Source organism: Trachemys scripta, chromosome 19, assembly GCF_013100865.1.
Source record: "Trachemys scripta elegans isolate TJP31775 chromosome 19, CAS_Tse_1.0, whole genome shotgun sequence".
Taxonomy (NCBI): Eukaryota; Metazoa; Chordata; order Testudines; family Emydidae; genus Trachemys; species Trachemys scripta.
The window spans coordinates 12,073,806-12,086,705 of NC_048316.1; the positions used below are offsets into that span (position 1 = coordinate 12,073,806).

At 51.6% G+C, this 12,900-nt stretch overlaps 1 protein-coding gene across 1 annotated transcript in view; it reads left to right on the forward strand.

Moving 5' to 3' along the window:
• Positions 1 to 398: 398 nt before the first annotated feature.
• The window catches only part of DISP3 (dispatched RND transporter family member 3), a gene marked incomplete in the record, with an annotated part of 60,546 nt that continues 48,044 nt past the window's right edge, over positions 399 to 12,900 (forward strand). The window contains 1 exon segment of the mRNA XM_034753119.1: positions 399 to 803.

Here is a 12,900-nt window from a genome sequence, read left to right on the forward strand (position 1 = left end):
GAGCAGAACCAAGAAGCGCAGGCTAGATTCAGCAAAGCAAAGCAAAGCACCCTCTCCCCTCCTAGCTTCAACTCGCGACTGCCCCAGCGCCAGCCTCTGCCGGCAGAATATATAGCTCGGCTGAACCAACGCTGCCGTCCCTGCAGGGGGAGAGGGAAGCCAAGCCGCAGCACAGGACGCCTCGGGCGCGGCGCGGCGCCGGCTGAGCCCCGGCACAGCTGTCACCCCGCGGGCGGAGGGGGGCTGCGAGCGGATGGGGCGCGCGGGGGCCTGATTGCAGCGCCCCGCCCCCGACGGCCCGGCGAGCGATGGTAGGAGCCGAGACCCAAACAAAGCTGGGCGGCAATAAAAGGAGGCGGCGGCGGCTCGCTGGGCTGGGTGCGGGGGAGACGCTCCTCGCTGGTCGGGCTGCGGGGGCGCTCCGGGGTGTATACAGCGGGCGGGCCGGGGCGCTCCGGGGGCGCGGGCTCTGTGCGCCGGAAGGCTGGGGAGCCGGTGCGCTCCCGGTGCCTGGGGTCAGGGCCAGAGGAGCCAGTGCGCTCCGGGTGCCCGCGGTCCGGACCGGGGGCGAAGGGGGCCGGGCTGTGCCAGGCGGGAGCGGTGCCCCACGAGGCGGTGGGGAGCGAGCCCGCTCCGGTGCTGCGGCAGGAAGGGGAGCCCCGGTCCTTGGGCACCGTAGCGCTCCGGGGGGGACCCAGCAGCCCGGTGGCCGGGCGCCTGCTGAGAAGAGCGTCTCCCCCCTGCCCACCGCAGTGTTCCGGCCACCGGCCACCCGCACGGCTGCTCCCACCGGCTGGGCCGAGGTAAGCGCTGCCCCACGCCGCGCAGGGGGAGGGAGGCCGGTGCAGGGGAGAAGGCTGCGGCGATGGGGAGGGAGCCGAGCGGTAGCAGCCGGGGGTGTCCCGGCTGGGGGGACGACCCAGGAGCTCTGGACCCAGCTGCTTCCGATCGGGGACAGGATCCCTCCTGTCCCGGCTCCGAGCCCCAGCCGGCGCGTTAGGCCCCTCTGGGTCACTTGCCTCCCAGCCCTTCGCCTCCCCGCAGCTGGCTCTGAGTGTGCCCCGTGGGGCTGGGCTGCGGGGTCTGAGTGTGGCAGGGGCTTGCGATGCCTACCGCGGATCAGTCCCCGGGGCCGGGGTGCGTGCGGCGCGCTCTCCGGGCGGGCTTTGGAGAGGTCCCGAACGGGCACCAAGGAGAGTTTCCCCGGGCGGTGACTCTGTCCTGCACCGATTGCGCTGGGGCTGCGGCGGGATCCTTCTGTTCGCTCCAAGCGGAGTGTCAGGACGGAGCCGCGTTGTGTCCCAGGCTGTGCGGGGGGAGAGGGTCCGGGGAGCGCACAGAGTGTGTGTGAATACGGAGATCTGACCCAGATTGGCTGTTCCTAAAGTGCAGCTAGGACAGGGTCCGGTCTTGGGCAGTGGCCCGCACCAGTGTGTCAGAGAACGGCGTAAGAACCCCGCAGCAGCAGTTGTGGGCCCTCAATCTGCTCCCCTCATGAGGTCTTACCCTAACAGAGATCAGGGCATGGGGCATGGGGCCAGGGTTTGAACTCCGGCTAAAGCCTTCTCTCCTCCTACCACCTTCCCTCAACACACTCATCCTGCTAACCTGGGCTTGGACCCAAGACCCCATGAGAGTGGAGGGTCCCAGCCTGAGGCAAGCTGGCACCCAGGGTTCAAGCCCTATTGCTTTGCAATGTAGAGGCAACCTCAGTGGATTTGTATTTTGGGCAGACTCCCAGAGCGGCCATGGGCTGGCTTCCTTTGTCCTCTGGACAGTCTGGTTTGGTGGACAGTGAAGTTTTCCCACCCGGCACCATGAACAGAGGGCTACAGCGGCCACATTGTGGGAAGTCTGGGATGTGGGTGGTTGGACTCCGGCCTGCATAATACAGTGCAGATGCCAGAGCCCCAGGCTGGGGCCCAGCGTTCGATAGTTACAACCTGAGGTTACATGCCCAAGCCTTAGGTTAACAAACCCAGGGGCTGTTACCTTGAGTTCTACTAACCCTGGGCTTACATTGCAGTGACTTCATCAGGATAGCAATGTGTGCCCCCCAAACGAGACCCGTTTCTGAGGATTATTGTGTACTGTTTTGTTGTTTGTTTGTATTGCTGTAGCTCCTGGGAGCCTCAGTCGTGGACCAGAACCCCATGTGCTAGGTGCTGCACAAACCCAGAACAGAGAGAGCTCTGCCCCCAAGGGTTTTACTGTTTATTCTGGTTTATTATTAATGTGTGAAGGGCTGGGCTGTAGGGATCAGACTTTCCAAAGTGCTGGGCATCCACCGAAAACAAAGGGAGCTACTCCGAGCTGGGCTCTTTTGAAAATCTGCCTCTAGGGTGACTAGGAAAGAGGCCTTGGGTGAATGATGAGAGAAAATCAGCCCTCCGTTAGGACAGGTGCAGGATGCTACACATGTCCTGCATTGAGCCCTGGCTCTGTCCTGTTCCATTTGTTTCCCACACAAAGCGACCCTTGTACTCTCCCGGCAGTAGCATGCCAATTATGTTGCTTCTGCTTATGCAATTACTGGGATAGCATTTTGACAGCTGAACCAAGTCTGTTAGGGTTTAATGTAATATACCGGCAAATCAGAGCCTTTTAAAACCAGGCTGGTGCATGCTCGGTTTTGCCTCTGGAGGATGCAGGATCAGTGAAAGAGGGTGAGTAGGTGTGTGTTAGGGGGATCAGTCTATCAATTTGCTGCTGTTGTGCTTGAATCAGAATACACGGCAGATGATGGAATAAACACACACATGTAATTTACCAACCTACCAAACTCAATTAAAGAAAAAAAAAAGTCTAGCCAAAAGTGGGATTAGATTTTGGAACTTGATTCTGTTCTTTCGTACGAGACCAAACTTTATTCAGGACCCATCCATCCCACCCATCCCTCCTCCCAACCACCCCTGTCAAGCACTGATAAAGCTATCCACAGCAGCAGTGCCTCTCTCTCTCTCTGATTGCTCTTTTTTTAGGCTGTGTCTGGATGGAAACCTAGCAACACAGTAACTGTATTGTGGGAAAACGTTTCAATAGCTGGATTTCTTTTATCATACTCGGAACATCTTCAGAGGTTAGAAACATCAAGCCAGTCTCTCTAGCACCTTGCAGAGGCTTATAGGTTGATAGGCTCAGAGCCTGGAATAATACAGACGTGGGTTGGTGAGAGAGACAACAGATGGAACAAGTCTGTTCAATATGGTGAAAGATCTGCTCTCCCCCCCCCCAATCACTCTCCCTGCAAAGACTGCCGTTCCTATGAGGGGAACACTTCCTTGGGGAGGGCAATTCATATCTAATAGAAAAATCATTCAAGGGGAAACTAGCCATCACTATTTTTGACTGTTTCCCCTAGATACACACTGGGATAAGCCAATGGCCCAAAACAATGTATAATGGTGCAATATGCGCGGTCCTGGCTGGGGACTGGAAAATAATATCCGTATTGTTCCAGTCATCCACTGCTACGAAGAATATGATTCCGTTTCTGCAGTATATGGGGCCAAATTCATCCCTGGGGTAACAAAACTGAAGTCACTCATTACACGATGGCTAGATTTAGCTCTCTGGGCTGGATTCTGCCATTTTTATCTACAGTGAGAGGTACCTTGACCTGCGAATAGTCCCTTTGATCTGAGTGCGCTAAGGCACTTCACGGTGAGTAAGGGCAGGAGAACCTGACCGTCTATATTTCGTATTTGGAATATTGCAGAATTAAATGATTTAATGTGGACAAAGCCTCTACTTGGTTTGTCTAGAGATGGTCACAGGTTTTGTTACCTGTTCTTAAAAATAATACTTTGCCCTTTACCGTCCATGGTTGATTCCATCCAAAGTTCTCATGCTTTATGAACATTAAGCCCCACAAACAGCCCGGTGAGGCGGGTGAGAAGAGATGATCAGTTAGGGGAGAACTTTGAACAGTTGGGTGTTTATCATTCATCGGCTGCAGATCAGGAGGGTGAGCATTTCGTTTAATACTTTGTATGGTATGAGTGTGTAGGGGTAGGCTTAGTGTGTGTGGTATTGAGAGATTATGTAGGGCTATTAATTTGTTGGTGTGGATTGGGGCAGAGGATGTGGGGAGGTGTCAGCCAGTTCACCTCCTTCCCGCCCCCCACTCCAAAATCCTCTTACGATGTCAATGATCCAAGATAAAAAGCCCACTGCTTATACAAAAACTTGCCTGTTGTGTACAAGTGCTTAATGAATAACAATCCCACTCCACTTTCAGGGGAGGGAATTCTTTCCCTGGCTGCATATGGAATATCTGGATAAATCGTGATTTTTATTTCTGAAGTTCTAGTTGGTCGTACTGTGAGTCTCTGAGTGATATTGCTGTGATCTCTGTGCGTGCCAACACACAATAAGCCCTGGTGTGGCTCTCTTAACAGGGAGCATTTAGCATAAAGTTGGTTTAATCCTCTAATCTTATCAAGCGAGGACAAAAATTAGAACTCAACAGTTTAATTCATTAAAAAAAAATCAAACCCTGTTATGTTTGTCTGTGTAGAGCGTATGATGTTTCCTTTCATTTGCTTTATAGGCTTATTTTATTATCCATTGTTTGTTTAAAAGCCTCTAATTATAGATACAGGATTGGTAGTGAAAGGTACCCAGTAATTAACTCTCCTCTTCTATAGGCTTATCTAGTATTCATGTAAGTTGTTTTCAGAGCTAACAAGGCCAGCAAAGTTCGAAGGAGAGAGATCTGTGTGGCATCCCCAACTGTTGAGAATCTGTTGCTGGTTTGGCAGACGAAGGAGACAGTGGGAGTTGTGGGTCTTGGGATTGGGCCCCTCAGTGGGGAGAACTCCCATTTACTACTTATCACCTTTATTTCTATCAAGAGGAGCAGGAAGTGCCCGCATTTCCCCCCATGCTGAGAGATCACATAGTCATCACCAGGAGTACGCCTGTCTATATGTGTGGGCAGAGGGCAGGGGGATTGTGTGTCTGGTCACAGTTCTCATGATCATCTTTTCCGAGGACTTGATTCTGCCTCCCCTACTCACGTTGGGCAGCACCGTACTCCTGAATTCAGGGTGGGGGCTACTCCAGGAGTAAGGAACTACACCGTGGATGTGACTCAGCCCTCGTTGACGTGCCATTGCTTTCAAAGGGCTGTGACTCAATCCCAGTGCAAGTCAGGGTGGCGGAATCTGGCCCTAAATTAATAACCGAAGGACATGAAGATGACTGTAGGCACTAAAAGCCCAATCCGGCTCCCGTTGACTTCCGGGGGAGCTGGGCTAGGTTCTGCAGTGCTGATTCTGAATATACATAAGCATGTGCTTAACTATGAGCATGGAGCCATCCTATTAAAGGCAATGAATTCAAGATCTAGATGTGGCTAGACACCTTTCTGACCCGGGAGCCGGTGGTTACTGTAAGAGCACTGGTGATGATACGGTACATGGTGCTGTCATTAATACACCTCTGCAGAACCACGAGGGAAGTTTTTTGTGAGATCTCTGCATCACACTGAGTCATGCAGAATAATATATAAAGACCGATTAGTAACACAAATGGAGGGGGGGGGAATACAGATCTTTCAAAAAAAATCTGTCAAAACAAGCCACAAGTATGTAATTTTGGCTGCATAGGATCTGCGGGGCTTTTTCTTTGGCGGGGGGAAATAAATAAATAAAAATGCTAAACCAGCGACAAGAATAGAAGCAGTCTAGTCCTTCGAAGCATCCCTTTAGAGGAGCTAAAAACTCGCATTGAGGGGAAAAGTAGACCAGATTCTTGCTCCAGCCACTGGATAAAGGCTAAAAAAAGACTGCATCTGAGTGGCTGAAATATTAGGTTGTCTCAAGAAAACATGATTTTTTTTTTTTTTTTGCTGCATATTTTTCAGTGCTGGATTATGCCTGTTTTTGTCACTGGAAGTGAAGCCCTTGATTCTCTGCAGTCCATTCCAATTCAGCAAAGCACTTATGTGCATGCTTAACTTTAGGCACCTGCTTGGGGCTTGAAGTTAAGCATGTGCATTAATGAAAAGTAATGGATGGAGAGGAGGGATAGCTCAGTGGCTTGAGCATTAGCCTGCTAAATCCAGAGTTGAGAGTTCAATCCTTGAGGGGGCCACCTCAGGATCTAGGGCAAAATCAGTACTTGGTCTTGCTAGTGAAGGCAGGGGGCTGGACTCAATGACCTTTCAAGGTCCCTTCCAGTCCTAGGAGATAGGATATCTCCATTAATTTATTTATTTTATTCAAGCATGTGCTTAGATGCTTTGTTGCAGCGGGGCCTAAAATATGTACATTCCACCCCTTTCAAGTAACACCAGGTAAGGGATGCTTCTGAAGCCAATTGGATTGTAAACTTGTTGGCCCAGGGACCATCTCTTACCGTGTGTGAGTGTTTGTGTCTACCGTGTGTGAGTGTTTGTGTGGACTGTGTGTGAGGGCCTGGCACACTGGGAGCCTAATTTTGGTTGGGGTGTGTCAGCACTGCAATAATACCAATCATGCTCAAAGCCAGTGGAATGACTCTTAGGGAGCCCAACGGGGTTTGGAAAAGGATTCAAAAGAACAGACTAGTTTTAAACAACTGTTTTCCATTCATTAAACCCCAGATGTAGAAACCGAGAATTCGTAGTTCCTACCTGACAATCTTATTTGATCCGGGAGAAGACCTAGATCTGGTTTGGGCTGGATACATTTTCTGTGTCCCATTTTAAATAGAACAGCCAACCCTTTAGAAAGGGACTCACCTGTGGACCTGGTTTGCTTCCCAATATTCCTTTACTTGTTTAACAAATCGCCACTGGATTGTTGCTCAGTATATTATATAATCCAAGCTGTGTCCAGTCCCTGGGCTTGTTTTGTGGTTGCAGGCTCCAGGAGCTCCTGTGGGGTTGGTGGAGGAAATGTGCTCTCAGATGAGCAGGATAGAGACTTCCAGGGTCCTTAATCCCCCTGCATTTGGAATTGCTTCAGAAAGAGAGAAAATACAGTAACAATGTAGCCATTCGTCTGTGCATGGATCAAAACAAACAATTCGGGGCCTGCGTCTGCCTTCCTTGCTCAGGCAAAACTTCCAGTGATTCCAATAGTTAGGCCTGAGAGAAGACAGCAGGATCTGGTCCCTGAGTGGGGGCGTTAGCTAGTGAGAACGGTGACTCTCAGGTGGTTTGACGGTGTAGTCGCACTGCCTTGAACAGATGTTCCATCCAGCTGGAAGGTGGTAGGGTTGTCTGTGGTGGAAGTCCATTCACAATGCAAGGCTGACTCCTTTTGGCCAAGAATCCTGGTGCGTCCAGTCTGTGGGTCCCTTCCAGCTCTCATTAAAACTGTTTTTGCCATTGATTTCAGTGGGAGTGGGATTGGGTGGTCTGGAGCTGGTGTCCAATAGGCTCTTCCATCTTTGAACGCTATGCCCATTCAGACTTCCGTCCTGGAGGTGCACGAGACACAGGCCTTGAGCTCTGTGGCTTGTCCAGCAGGCTTGGAGGCCATAGTCCAGTCCCTTCCTGGGCCCTGTCTCTGGCCAGGTGCCAGCTCTCTGCAGATAGCTAATTGAGATGGTGGTGGCAGGGGGTGGCTTTGTTCAAAAGCAATGCAACAGTTTCATTAATTGGAAACCTGCTGTGGCTGAAGTGGGATCTGCTAATGAAGGTAGCTGGATACCTGCTCCTCTGAGTACATCCAGGGTCTTGCTTCTCCTGGGAATAATGGCCTGTTTTGCCCTATGGCTCATTGTCTCCGTGGCAGCAATATTGGTGACACACACATTTCAGGCCCCATAGAGGAGCTATGATGATTGTGATTCACTATCAGGCTGAACTGTGGGAGTTTTTTCCCCTGCGGGCTTTGATGGGGTCAGGGTTTGTCCCACTGTTTCAAGGTGATAAGGGTGGAATGGAAAGGATTGGAGACTGAAACCCGAATGGGCTGCAAAACTGCCTGGATGTCTGCCTACAAGGCTCATGACAGAGACCCAACATGTCCATTTCACTTGTCAGAACAGCATTCCAGAGCTTGGTGTGTGGGTGGGGGGTGGGAGGGGATGGAGAGGCAATGAGGAAGTAGTTGCTTTTTAGCTCAGGAGTGGGGAGAAAAAGCACCTAGTGATAGCATGACAGGTTTATTTTTTGGGGAGGGATGGTAGGGTGTAGAAGTGGCACTGGATAACACTGGTGCTGTGCCTTTCAGGTTCATGATGGCCCCATAGATCAGATGCAAGAAGCTCATCGCTTGATGGGGCTGTCAGTAGGTTTGGGGAAAAGGAGCATGGTGCGTAGGTGTGATTCTGGGTTTATGGCTTTGCAGCTGGCATGTGATGGTGCTATTCTGGGAACTGGCAGAACAAACAGGTACCACATCTCCTCCTACCCATCCCTATTTGGGAAGAGACACTGGCTTCCAAGCAGCCTAGACAGCTGTGGCTTTGTGATTTACTGTTCATCAGAGATGAAAGAGTCGATTCTCGCTTCATTTCTGGCCCGGTTATGTAGAAACGTCCAGCTTTTCCATTGTGATATTAATTTGGTCCTTGGGTGAGTAAGCGAGTGGCCGGCTGAGTAGAATGACATGGGATGGGAATATGACAATCAGCAGGCTACGGTTATTACTGAATATGAGCTATTTATATTGCATTCACCAGCCTGCACTTCTGTCTATTAAGGCGTGTGGATTAGCTTTATTTTCCATAGGTCTCTCGAGTAAATGGTTCTACCCAGACAGCAGCTGGGACAAGCCGCGGAGTTAGGATTTAACAGCCTTTGATTGGAGTCTATACCTTCCTGATCTTGGAGCTCTGAGTTCTTAAACTGTAACAGTAGGTGGCACTGCTCTGTGCATCTCGAATCTCGGAGGCAGCTTCACCCACTCCTCCCTAGCCACCTTCGGCTTTCAGCAGCGAACACTTCCCCTTGACAACGCTTTACGTGGGGAAGGGGGTCTGAGCTTGGATCCCATAGTGCTTGGTGCCTTAGAAATACTTTAGTCAACCCCCCAAGAGAGCCTGACGTTCTGTGAACAGAGTAACCACCTCGATCCCTGGTGTGCTGAGCGCTCCAAACTCATCTTGGCATCACTGGGTGCTCAGCGCCTCATAGGACCAAGCAGGATGTAATTTAGGGACCCCGGCCTGCCTTCCCTGACATCAGTGGCCAAGCTCCAGTTGACTGGATGGGAGCAGGATCAGACCCATTTTGTACTGGAAGCACAGCACCGTCCACTCCCATTGGGTGCTCTCCCCTCCCACCCCCCGTGAGGGGTTAGTTTGTGTCCTAGTCCTGCTGGGATTGTCGGGAGCTGTACAAAGAAGAGTGTAGGAATCTGGGTGCTGCCTGATTTTGCTTCCTTCCCCCAAATGTAGGACCCGATCCTCCTGGTCATTGGCACCACCCCACTGCCTTTGATGGGAGCAGCATCGCCTCCTTGTCTTCCTTCCTGAGATTAGCAGGGCCTCACTCTCCTTAGCTGAGGGTGAATAAGGCACCCAGCAAAGACCTCTAAGCAGTCCCGTGCCCTTGCGATCAGCCCAAAGGCCTGGCGGGAGTCGAGAGAGGCCCTGGGGCTCAGAGCAGAGTGCATGGCACAGCTCAGGGGCCCTCACGTCTGTTCGATGTTGGATACTGACATCAGGATTCCGCAGATGACTGTAACCTTGGACACCTGCCCCCTTTATTCTTGTCTAGAGTTCTCTGTTTGCTGGGAGAGGAGGTGGGGTAAGTGGGGCTGGAATACTTTCCCCGCCATCTGCCTTAAGGCATCAGACTCGTGAGCTGGCACCATTAATTTCTGATCTCAGCCAAACCTTGTTAATAGAGAACATTCCTGCTGAACTGAAGGCAGTTCACGTTCCATAGACGCTGTGGAGGTGGGGAGGCGGCTGTGCATGCAGGGGACGAAAAGATAGGCTCTGACAGTCGCTCTGATCGCTCCCAGTAGCCGCTTCTTCAGGTGGGGGAGTCAGAGGTGAGAATCGTTTATTCGCACACTCTGGACTCGAGGGCTGGGGCCAGATGCTGATCTCACTCCAGTGTCAGTCCGGTGACATCACTGGAGTCGCTTTGGATTTACATGGGATCTGTGAGCTCAGGATCCAGCCCTTGGATCACGGTGTAGCAGAGTCCTGAGCAGTGGGTGTCAGTGCCGTCTGCTTGCAGTTGCCCACTCTCTTCCTTCCCAGCATGCCTTTGCCCGGCACTTATGTAGCTGGTACGAGAGCCCTCTGTACTCTTAATTAGCCCTGGGTCTAGAGTTCAAATCCCAGCTCTGCTGACTGACCTTGGGCAAGCCACCTACCCACCCTGCCCGAGTTTCCTCCCCTGCCTGCAAAGGGAGCTAATGATCCTTTTTGCTGACGGGGTTAATCAGAGAAATTGTTTGTGAAGTGCTTAGTGCTGTTAAAGGGAGAGGGTGGTCATGATCCACATCACACCACAGATCATGCATGTGAGTGAGGGGACAGCACCCGGGGTGTCCTCAGGCCCAACCTCTGCCTTTGCTTCCTCCTTGCTGCATCAGCAGGGTGTGCGTAGTGGAGGAGGGGAGACCGATCTGGGGATCAGGAGAGAACTGACAGGCCATGCTGCTGCTGTGTTGAAGGATTAACGTCGTCGGGGACCAGGCCCTTGTGTCTCTCCCAGCCTGCCACCTGTGGGCGAGGGGATTCTGGCTGGACTTATCCCAGGCTGCCCAGGGAGGTGCTGTGCAGCTGCGGAGAGGTAGGATGCTGATTGTTCCGGGTGTTCCTTTTGAGTGACTCTCTCTCCCCGCCGGGATGCTCCTCAGCATTACCAGTCCTAATGATACCTGTAGAATGATCTGATCAGCTGCTGACTGTCACGTGACTGCGTCGTGTCCTTTGCATGGGCTCTTCTCTTCCCCTTCTGTTTTCTCCCGTCCTCCGAATGGACGTCTCAGTCGATGCTATGGACCGGCTTGGATATTGGCACAAGTGGGCACAGCTCCATTGACTTTAAGGGAGTCGCACCTGCTTAAGCCAGCGGTGAATTGAATAAATAATATTCCATTGCCTTTTCGTGGCACTTTCAATCCAAAGATCATATGTTGTTTCATTCCCAGTCTAGCTACAAAAATATATAGCTGGAGTCATGCCAGCTCCCCTCAAACTGCACCGAAAAGAGCCTTAGGTTTGCAGAATGACAGCAAAGAAGGAAATCTGGGGCTAGGCATAACAAGGTTTGGTTAATTGCTGTTTTACTCTCTGTTGTGCCTGGGCTTTGGAGCGGTGTCAGGATTCCTGGTTCCTGTTTAGGGTCTGCCACCAGCCTGTGTGACCTTGGGCAGATCACGTAGGTCAATATATCAAAAATGGTTACTGATTTTTGAAGTACCCAATTTGGGCCTCCCTTCACTGGAGCGATGGGTGCCATTGCTTTTGAAAATCATGCCCGAGGTTCTGAATTGGGTACCCTGAAACTGAGGCAGGCGGGATCTGGGGCTACTTGATAATTTGAACCATAGTCTGCTGGGCCTCATCTTGCTCTCGCTACAGTCGACGGACGCTTTGGCTGAATTCAGGGCGAGCAGGAGCAAGTCCCTCGTGTGTTTGTTTATTAGTGTGGAAAGTTGGGTATAATCCCCACACCCTCCCAAGGGGGCTGCGAAACGTAATAGGTGTTAGTGAAAGGTTTGCACAGTCTCTGGTAAAAGAGGATGTGATCTAGAAATGCAAAGTGTTGGCTGCTCTGAGAGAGATCTGCTATGTGCTGGCTGGTTGGTCCTCGTCTGTCGTAACCTGGCGTGGTGAGTGACCTGCTTCTTAGTGCTGGTTTAGAGAGAGTTTGACAAATCCTGATTCTCCCCCTTACTCAGGGGACAGCCACATGTGCAGCCCCCACCTCCCCGAATCAAAGGAAGGGCTTTTTGTTCTCTTTATGTAAACAAGCCAAACAACCTCCCTGGGAAGAGGGAGCTGCAGACTTGCCATCGAATGCCTGTGGGAAGGTTTAAAAGGCGTGAAGTGAAGTGAAAGAGAAGTGAAGCGCAAGCCTCCCTCTTGCTTGTAAATCAAAACCAACCCAAACAGTTTTTCTTGAAACTTCCTCCTCCTCCTTCCCCCGCTCCCCTCCCCTCCCCGCACTCGCTCTCCCACTAACGATTCATGCGCTGAGTTTAATCTCCAAGCCAATTTTTCTGGCTGAGTTGAAATGAAAAGGCGGAGACAGGCTCACAAGAGCCTGAAAGGGACTCGCTAAAACAGTGGACTCCATTTCAACTGGGGTCTGAGAATCTGGACAACCCAGGCCGACGCTTGTTTCGAAAGCCAAATCCATTTTTCTGTAGAGCGTGGGCCATTGCTTAAAGCAGGTAGGGCGCTGCTCTCTCTGGTGCTTGCTGCCAACTGCAGCAGGCTCAGAACACCCCGGAACTGGGCCTGTGGGGGAGAGAGATGCTTGTGTCTCCGAACCCACTGGGCTTTTTTGCAGTGGCTTGTACTCCAGCTCGTTTCAGACTTGTATGGGGATCCATGCAGGCGTTTAAATAGCTATTTCTGGGAGTTCTGAAGTGCCTTTGGAGTCTGCAATGCGTGTTGACATCCATCATTTTTACACAGTCAAAGGAATTCAAAGGTCTGAGATCAGCCACCCCCACCCGTAATTACCAACCCCCACGTCTCCGCTCTAGTGGGTCATGTGTGTTGCTTGGAGAGAGGCTGGGGTCTTGGGTGTCACTAGTGTCTATACACCCGGGCACAGAGCGCGATAAAGATTCTGCAGCATCATACGCAGCAATAAAGCACCATTCAAGAGCACGATACGTCAGCAGGTAAATGTTTTATTCCCGATGGAACTGCTTAATCTGTAGATAAGAAGCTACCGTCTTGTAAATCTGCTGCTGCTACACCGAGCGAATTCCTCTGTGAAAGTCACCGTGTCGTTGCTCTGGAGTTCGCAGAGCAGTTTGCCAC